This window comes from Amblyomma maculatum, chromosome 7 (genome assembly GCF_055883805.1).
Source record: "Amblyomma maculatum isolate TAMU_Amacu chromosome 7, ASM5588380v1, whole genome shotgun sequence".
Lineage (NCBI taxonomy): Eukaryota > Metazoa > Arthropoda > Arachnida > Ixodida > Ixodidae > Amblyomma > Amblyomma maculatum.
The window spans coordinates 27774355-27784698 of record NC_139350.1 but is presented as its reverse complement, the minus strand read 5'-3'; the positions used below and the strand labels follow the sequence as shown (position 1 = coordinate 27784698).

Sequence of the window (10344 nt, the reverse complement as noted above, 5' to 3'; positions counted from 1 at the left end):
GGGCACGTAAACTTTGACGTTTGGATTAAGCAATGGAATTATACAAGATGTTTCACATAAGGTTTGCTTTATGGGGTTTAACGCCCCAAAGCGACTCAGGCTTGTATCACATGGGGGGCTTAACTCAAGGTACAAAACCGGCCTATGTGCGGACACAGAAGCAGTCAAACCTTCGGTGCTACAAAAAAAAAAAAAAAAAAAAAAGCAAGCATGCACACTGCTCTGTGCTTTGCCGAGGCAGCTCCAAGCCATCACTCACTTGAAACCGTGCTGCCTGCGTTGGCCAGCCTGCCCTTCCCCCCCCCTCGGTTCATTCATTTTTTCCGCACTGCTAAATAAAAAAAAAAGAAAGCATGCATACTGCTGTGCGTTTAGCTCGCAGGACAGCTAGACTACCCTCCCATTACCTCCACTCCCCCTTCCCACCCGCCACTCATTTTAAAGGACGGCCAACATCCCAGCACCCTTGCGTCCTTCCTGCACAGACCAGGCAACCCTTTTCTCACTCCTTCCCAGTAGAATGAAAAAAAAAAAAAAGCCCATGCAGGACATGCAGGAGTGACATAGCCACGTCACTTTTGTTTCAACGAGGTTTGGGTTGCTTTGACCTGAGCAGCAGTATAGGGAGCGCTCAAGATTTGATTGCTTCTGTGCGCAGCGCGTTAGAGCACAGGGCTCGATCGGCCACCTTTGTACCTTAAGTTAAACCCATTGTGTGAAACGATAGTGCCGGAAAATTGTTGGTTCATAAGCTAAGCCGCATCTTTTATGAATTTACAGCTTAACTTCAAACACCAACGTTTATGTGCCCTTAGAAGATGCTCTCAGTCTTGACAGTTATTTCTTTTCTGCCACTGCAAAACAGCATGTGTGTGGCATGCGTGTGTGCAAGTAACTCATGCACTAGCCTTGCATGTTTTCATTACAATGAGGAAAACAAATGCACAATCCCTGCAGCGCACTGTGAAGAAGCAGACTCTTGACTCCGTGTCCTTGCATTGCTCGAATACCACCAAGCCCACTAAACCACCGGAAGAAAAAGAATGAAAGCTAAGCAAAAGATAGCAAACGCACAGAATCGGCGCTCACTCTAAATTCCCTTGCATCATGCTTTTTGACTGAGCAGCGCTTCTCTCTCAAGGAAAAAAAGAATACAAACTCCACAAGATATGTGTACGTAACACATAGGCTATGTCACTGATGTATCACATGATTGTGCACTGAAGACATGCGAAAATATCCTCCCAATTCCCTTTGGGGCAGAAGTTGGGTGCAATGATGAATATTTCTGTATCAAACCTCATGTTATGCATGAATCTGACGAGGAGCATGCCTTCACTATTGAAAACCAGAAGGACGGAAGTGAGGGGGGGGGGGGGGGTTATGAATTTTGTTACTGAGTGGAGCAGGTAATGGATGTGGTCATTGTCACAAGAAATGTCTCCTGGCAGCCATCTATTTCTGCCCCCAAAACAGGTTTGGCCGCCACAGTGAAGGGGTTTGCGCTGAGCAGAGAAGCATTGCAGAAATATTCTGCCAGAAAAACCCCATATTTCATTCATGGTCTATGATTACATATGGCATAGTATTATCAATAACACTCCCCTGTTTTCTCTTTTCACTTTACATACAAATTATATTTGCACTTAGTTTAGCTACCAAAAAAGTGCAGGGGGGCCTTTTAGAGAGGAAATTTGTCAGAGCTGATTTATAAGAAAGCAGCCATCAACGGGCGTAGTTGAAGACAGGAAGAGCAGAAAAATAACCCTCCAGAAAGGTCTTCAAGGAGTTCCAATTTGAGAAAAATTTATTCACACCAGTTTTGCATAAATGTGTGAAATTTAGGAAAACAAAGACAAACATGCTGAAAAAAAGAAAAATTAAATAGGGACAAGAGAGGTGGCAACTGCGAAAAAGAGAGCCACCTGTAACCATGGTCTGGACGCATGCCAGGCTGTCACTTTGGGTTTATATTATATAGGCTCATGCTCTCTTCGATTGTTCCCTCTGAAGTGCACTTTTAGTTTTCATGTAGCTCGCTTTTAGAGAAAAACCATGCAATTTTTTTGAGAATTTTAAGAAGCAAATAATTTCAGGAGTTCCAAAGCTCCTTGAAATAGTTCCTGAAAACCAAGGGTACTCAATGATATCAAAGGCCTGTGTAAACCACACTCCATGATCATCATACTGAAGGGAATGGCTTACCAGCCCAGCCTCTGGGGCCTGTGCCCAATAAAGTATGGATGCATCATGTAGAACTTATGAAATCAGCTGGTAATGACATCTGTTTCAAAACTTCTGGCTTTTCCCATCTTAAAGTAAGCTCGCATTTTCAGTAAGTAGCACTCTAGTGGATAGAATGCAGTAATTTATAATAAAAGACAGCTTCAGCTTGTCCTCAATGTCCTTCAAGCTATGCAGTGGCACCAAATGTGGGCAGGCAAATTTGCATTTTGCCTATATCAACAGGCCACAGGCACCATTCCACTCCGCATTCTCAAACTCAACAGCCAAATGTCATAGCCAATAAGCAACGGCAGCAAGCAAAGAAAACACTGAAGAAACCTAAATGTCAAAATAAACATGAGGGGTCACAAATGCAGTAGTGGGTTAGGCAAATAAAAAACTACACATACTGAAAGATGTCTTCAGTACTTACATCAATGTCCTGCTTCTTGCCCACCACAGCACAGCACAATTCCGGCAAAGGGTATAGAGCTTGAAGGAGCCATTGCTTACGAAGCCACATGGAACTTGCTGCAAGGTAAAAAGTACCATGACCAAACAAATTAGTGAAAACGTAATATGGTGCAACACGTACATGCAGAGGCTTTGTGAGCAAGAAATAAAGGCACAGAGTAGGAACACCGCAATACTGTTTTTTTTTTTTTCTTGAAATGATGCACGACATGCTGGTGCAGGTCACTGCATGAAATTTGCCTCTGCCTGCTAAATAATCTTAAATTATTATATTTTTAATTCAAAATTTCACTTTGGGATTCAATTAGTTGAAGGGCGATTGCCTACAATGCCAGAGAAGAAACAATGTTGACATCACCCGAGACATACCAACAGTGAAATAAAATAACTCCTTTCACTCCATCTCGTCGCCAGCCTGGCAAAAGAGCAAGTCAGGCATCACAGTGCCCCTAGTTACAAATAAAAAAGCATTTACTTGACTTTACCTTAACAGCCTATCCATAATCCGCCATTTCCCACTAGGTTCGAGATCAGACAAGCCCTCCCTTTCTTTATGCTTTACATCGAGCGAGCACCTTAATTGGTACTGCAGGGCCTAATACATGCCTGCAACTGCAATACTACTTTTCTAAGAGATGTGGAACTTCATTAAAATTCATTTTATGACCGAAGTAGCAAAGATTGTATTTTATCTTGAAAGAAGCTGCAAGAAAAAACAAGGGTATGAAAGGAGACAATACGGGCACTAGCTTACAACTAATGTTTATTGAAGCACACGTGAAATATATAAAGAAGACGAGCAACAACGCAAACCACTCAATCACTGATAAGCAAAAAGCAAGACATGAATCCTTAAAATTTAAGAACAGTTCCCTATCTAGATAACCCAACTCACTGCATGGTAACATGATGGATGGCTCACTAACACATTGATTGCTTAGTTGTAAAAATGTCTAGCTTCAATGATTTCCCAGCTGATTTGCAATGGATGACAGCCAGAATGTGCACAGCAGAAAGAAACTGAAAGCAACCAGTGCATTCTTACAATGCACAGCCAAGTTGACCTCTACCTATATCTACTCAAATTGAACCATTCGGAAGTTTTAGTGATTCATGTTTTGCTGTCTGCTTATTGGCGATTGAGCGGTTTGCAGTGTTGCTTGGCATTATATATTTCTTATTTGCATCAATAAACATTAGTTGCGAGTTAGCATCTGCTTGCTTCTTTTCACGTCCTTGTTTTTTCGTGCTGCTACTTTCAAGATGACACCTTACCAACTCACCCAAATTACATCCTTATGATTGTATTTTAGTCAGCGAAATTTTACTTCATGTGACACTAATCAACACACATGACCACGTTTCATGAAACTTAAAGCCAATCAATTAGAGCCTCATCATAAAGCATGAAAGCTGGATTAGATATGCAGCTCTCCATGCCAACACAGCTTGCACAGACATGATTTTCTGTGGTAAACAAAACACTGGGCTGCTGCAAGGGTGGTACAGAGCAAGCAGAGGGTGCTCTGACACTGAGAAGAAATGTGGCATTGAATCTTGCTGTACATGGGGACAATGCTTTGGGGCTATGCAGCCGAGTCTAGGTACGAAAGAAAAGGAGAAAAGTTTCTGTCCCCTTGCCGTGAAGAGTGGTTGGCTCACTATTTGGGCTAGGAGTGTACTGGGCTGAAGTGAAGGGAGGAAGTTGGAGAGTTAATGCAAGGTCACTAGGGCTGAAGTAACCCACTCTACATGGCAAGGGGAAAGAGGTATGTTGCCTCTTCCTTTCTGCCTAACTTCAGCTGCATAGCCACAGTTACCCCCGAGTATAGTGATGTGCTACCGTGATCAAGACTTGTAGAACTGAAAACTGAAAGTAACAAAGGGGTATGGCATGATTAAAATATCTATGGTGTCCAGGTGAGTAGCACGCTGCACTCCAGGGTTGCTGACGGCGCATTTACTTATTTTATATTAAAAAAAAAAAACAGTAGTTAGTGAACCATAAATATAATACTTCTGCTATTGTGAGGATTCCACAGCTATGTAAACAGCATGAAGAAAGTGAAATTATCAATAGCTTGCACTGACAACTCACCAGGCACCCACTGGTGAAATAAAAGTGGAGCAAAATGTCATCTGCATTCACCACATTCATCATGAAGGTACTGCAGACACTAAGCATAGTTCTCCATCACAGCACTTCTGATATCATATCCAAGCCATCTATAAAGCTACCTAGCTTGTCACATGAACATATCAACAGACGACTTTTCAATGGTTATATGACTGACCAAATTCTCATGAAAAAAAAATGTTTATGACCAAATCAGCACTTTTCTCAGAGTTCACTGCATGGAAGTGAGTTCGTCAACTGCTAGTGTTTCAGAAAAAGGGGTCATCAAACTGTAAGTAACCTGAGTTGAGTTGCAAACAACGAAATTTCGGAGAGTGGTGAGGGGCAGACTTTGTGGCATTACGAAGGTCATCTACTAACGCTAACAGTAGGCAACCTTGATTTGATGACAGGGTTCAACATGCCAAAGAAACTTAGACAATGAGGGTCAGCAATAGTAGGTAGCTCTGGATAATTTTGACTATCTGCACTTCTTCAATGTGCACTGACACTGTACAGCACATGGGGACTTAGCGTTTTGCTACCACCGAAATGTAACCACCCTGGCTCGGACCGAGCCCGCGTCACCCAGCTCACTAGTCAAATGCCCTAAACACTGAAACCACCACAGTAGGGTGCAGGCAGCCTTGAAGAGGGTTACATTTGCAGGCATGTTTTGTACAAGCCAAGCTTATATAAGCTGGGTATGGCCAAGCTACAGCTAATGAGTAGCACGAGGCTCCTTGCAAAGTGCAGATCACGACAGCTTGGCACCTGTCCACCACCCACCATTTGCAGTATTTCTGCCTGTACAGCCAGCTTCTCTGTTCTTTCTCCTTTAAGTTCCAAACCACCTATTTAGAATTCTTTTGAACAATGAAACAATATGCCACCCTTATGGACATACATCTAACAGAGCTGCTCACGACTGTAACCATGCTCCTTCGAGAATTTCAATATGCTTGCTTTACAAATGGGGCAGTAGAGGCATATTAACAATCGTGGCATGAGTTCTTCACTGTGACCACCAGATTTGTTAAATGAAAAAAAAAAAGTCATTCTTATCATTTACTTTGCTCTTTGTAAAATGTTGCCTTTTTAGTCAAGAGTTCTCATTAAAGGTCTGGCAGCAGTTGCGTAGGCCCATAGCTAAAGAGCTGTCTGACATATGCCCGCATTGTATTAGCTTGCTCGTACATTGAACTGAGCCTTAGCAAGCTTCGCGGTGATGCAAAGAGATGTTTGCCCATGCTAACATCTCAGCATTTCCATAATGGCGCAGATCAGTGTCTTCACTCTACTTGTGCTATGAGCATTCCTGTCATTAGCACATATTGAAAGTAAAAAGGATGACAGCAGGCAATGCGACATATGCCAGCAGAGACACGTTCACCTGCTTTTCCTCTGCACATACAGTGAATTACAATCCCAGAAGTGAAGTGGTCTGCCTGCTCCGCAAAAGAGCACCTGCATCCAGTACAGATTGTGTCCCGATTGCGTTTGGAACTCATGCCAGCGCAAGTAGCTGGTGCCCATGAACTGACAGAAGAATTGCCTGTTATTCTGTGTGCTAGCCCGTGCTTCGTCTACACGTGCCAGCTGTTTTTAAACCTGTAATAGGTCTGCATTTCTCCCGCTGCTTCTTGGGATGGCATTGACATCAACAGTTTATGCCATTCTTTCGTATAGCCGAGTGCGGGCAAGCAGGGTAAAATTTCTTTGGCACTATTCTCAAATAAAAGGAAGTCGCAGTTCACCATTTTCACTGTTTCAGAGTTCAGGAATGGCTTTAAGATCATGAATAGCACATAAAGATGATTTCCGCACAAAATCTTCTAGTCACACTCCGAGCTGAGGTCTTTAAAAAAGATTATTGCATAATACTGCTACTCTTAGACTTGCTGTCCTCAAGAGTAAGCACTAGTTCATGACAGCAATTTGCATTCATAGCAGTGGCAAGTAATGATCATCTATTATGGAGCACTGAGGGCACGGTCAGCACAGCAGAGCATGCTACTGGAAATAGAAGGTGCAGCTGAACAAATACTCAAGCAAACTTCTAGCCGGTTCTGTTGATTTCGGAAGAGCAATCCACTGCTCCAGGGACCGATCTTGGCTCAGCAATCGCTCCCCATCTGCATTGGGAAGATGGGACCTGTGTTCCGGATCTGCATTTGGAATACAGTTACTCCAAAAAGAGCAGAAAATAATGTTCTGTAGGTCACTAAACCCTGTGATTGGAAATGACCATTAGTAAAGCCTTGTCATCTATCACCTCGATCTGCTCATAATTTAAGTAGCATTATAAAAGTCTGCAATTCTGCAGGAACCTCTGATCTCACACTAAGAATTCAGTGCCCATAGCAGGCACAACGCGCATCTAGAGATGCCAGGTAATGTAACTCGAAAGAAATGTTATGCTAACTCTTCTTTACCTACTAAGAGAGCAAACAGTATTTCTGTCATCGAACCTCCTTTTAAACACTATTTCATGGCAATGGCAAAAGGCATTTCGAGTCAACTGGAGGTCTAACCTAGTACAGTGGCGATGAACGAGCCCCTGAGCCTGCCATGTGCCAAGGCGTAAATGCACTTCACTGCAATGTACGAGTAAACGAGTGGAAGGCTGGAAGCTTGAACAATCTCTTTCCAGTAAACAGTAACGTTTGGGTGGTTAGGTTGGAATACCAAGCAAGCACTCTGCCCATAGCTTTATCTACTAGATTTCCTCTCAAAGGTATAACCAGCAAACAATGTCTGCAACTTAAGCCAGGAGTACAATCCCAGCATGTTCTGAATGTTCTGAAGACTTCGATCATCACATTGACTTTTTAATCATGCCAGTCACCTCAACATCAAATCAAAGCAATATATGTGGCAGCTTATGCAACCCTCGCACATACAAAACACACCGAGAAATGCAAGCCAGTCAGTCTAAAGGCAGCCTATCATCAGCATATTGTTCATGGCCTTCACAGTGCCACCAAGTTTGCTCCCTGACCACCCTATGAACATGCAGTGTTTGCACCCCAACTCGGGTTACAGAAAATGTGGCGGCTCTTTTAAACGAAATAGGAGCAGTGCACCAAGAAAGGCAAAAGTTTGTCCCTAGCTCCCATTATATCAACTGAAGAATGTGCAGAGTCTGACAAGAAATATGGATTTCTGAAAACATGTATTCTGTATAGAAATATGAGTGATATCTAGGAATCTAGGAAGACAGTGGTACCAGTGCAGTAAGCAGTCTGCCCCTTAGGCATCATGAAGGGCCAATGCTCTCGAACTTCCAAACCTTTTATCATGCCAAAACATGCTCACCCGATCAATTATGAATTGTGAAAGGCTACACACTCTAAAGTGGAAACAGTTCCATGCAAAAAAATAAAAAAAAGCCAAATGCAGAATGTGATTTGACTGTTCAAACAATGTCTGGAAGTGCATGTGACAACCAAGCAATTCATAAATGGGGTAGCCATTCATAATCTAGATCCAGACACAACACTAATTCCATATCAACATCTACCGTTGCTTCTACAAAACATGCATAAATTTAAACAAAAACACCACAACTGAATGATACTTCAAGCAAAGGCTTGTTTTGCTTGGAATTCTGCATGCACTCTTCATTTTGAAACTTGCATGAATTTCATATTCTTACATCTGTGATGAATCAGTGGTATACTGAGTACGGAAAAACTGCACATTTTGATTCACATTTCATATTAGAGAAGATGCCAATGGGGCATCTCAGCACTAAGTCAGATTTTTTTTCGCTTCATTTGTAAATAATTAAACAAGAAAATCAATACTATTGGTACTGTTGAATGCATAATTACCTTTACACCTTACTGACATTTTTGGACTGAAGGTCTGAGTTTGGTGTCTGTCATTTACTTCAGTCACGACCAAAGTATGAAAAAGAAAATATCAAGCCCAATACAGGCGAAAAAATTCAAAATAGCTCAAAACTTTTTTTTTCCCTTCTATCACCCAAGGCTCGACAATGGAGTTTAAGTACGGTTGCTGCTGAATCATACTGCCGTCGCATGTTCGCCGGCTCCATATCTCGTAATCCGCAATATTTATGGAACATAAGAATAACGATCTAGCCCTGCTGTAACGCAGGTAGGTTTTACCGCTTATTCAATGCGTGTAGTTGCAACTGCACAAGCGCCGGATCTTCAACTGCAGCGCAACATAAGGCCCGGGTCGAGGCACTTGGAACTGGCCCATTCTAAATTCTTGCCGAAGGCTGAATTGCAGTAGGCGCCAGCATCGTGCACCCCGCAATGGTTTTACGAGTGATGATTTGTACGGCATATTCTATTCTGAGCGCGCAGCCCCTGGCACTAACTGTCTCTTTTCCTAGACACTGCAAACGCATTCACCCTTCCCTCGTCAAAAGCAAACTACCGTATGTTATAATGACATGCGCGTCTTGATGTTTACGAACTAGCGCTGTGTTGGCATGCATCATCAGTTCTACGCAAAGTTTTTAGGAGAATGTACAGGGAAGATGGAAATTAACTTACCTCCGAGATGTCAAATGTATGCCGGGTGGTGGCCGCCCTCCAATAGTCCCGTAGTCAGCGTAGTGTTTGCAGTGAGAGCGCGCAAAGGAAACGCACTACCTGTCGGGCACGCGAGCACACTTTTTGCACAGGTATGCACACAACCTTACCACGCTTCTGCACATCGCACGAGCTATTTTGTTGAGCTCTGTGCCTCGTATATCTCGAAATAATGAAGCCGCCAGCAGCAAGGCGCCCCAACAGCACACAAGAGAAAAAGGCGCGACGCCACCAACTCATAATGGCTACGGCTAGCACTTCGATCCGCTTCGGCTGCCTCGTCTGGTTTCGACTTGTTTCGGTTTCGGAAGTCGCTGACCTAACGACTTTGCTGCTTGCCGAACAGTGGCAAGCACGATGTCGGGCGTCTACGCGCTAACGCTGCATGTTTGTCGTGTATACGCGCCTGCTGTTTGTACATTCAAAAATTAGCAGTGCTAGCGAAAGACCACCGTGAGTTTCGCTTCTTTTCTCGCGATGCTGGACAAACTAACTGCGTGCTTTGCTTGTCATGGACGTTAGGTTGACCGCGGTCTGTGGTTCGGCGAATCGGAGCTTTGGCCCAAATTCATTGCCAAGTTCCTTGCGAAAACTCCTGTTCATAAACAGTTACAGAGGAAATTGTTTGTTTGTTAATATTGAAAGACTATACGGCGTTTTACAGATCAAGTGATTTGTTTGGAAACAGAATATGCTGAATTGTGCTCGCTCATAAAAAACAGTGGGCGAGCCCAATTCGGCTCGCCCGCTGTTCCTTTATGGGCGCCACATCTATGGCTGTCAGCTCCAACAGGTCACCTGATAGCGATCATTTCTTGTGTGATATGTGCCTCACTACTTCAGTGTTTAACTCTTAAATGCATGTGACGAAATTTTTTATTGCCTGTAGCTTATAGCAAAAGCAAGGACAGTGGGGTGAAAGCCTGAACTCTCAATCAGGAAAGATATGCGATATGC

The 10344-nt window shown here is 43.2% G+C and overlaps 1 long non-coding RNA gene across 1 annotated transcript; it reads right to left on the bottom strand.

Annotated features, from left to right (window-relative positions):
- Positions 1–2416: 2416 nt before the first annotated feature.
- On the bottom strand, positions 2417–9663 carry LOC146182869 (uncharacterized). The gene is made up of 3 exons (XR_014708677.1): positions 9349–9663; positions 6864–6984; positions 2417–2757 (listed from the first exon to the last, which is right to left on the bottom strand). It is a non-coding gene; the product is annotated as an uncharacterized LOC146182869 (long non-coding RNA).
- Between the last annotated feature and the right edge of the window lie 681 nt (positions 9664–10344).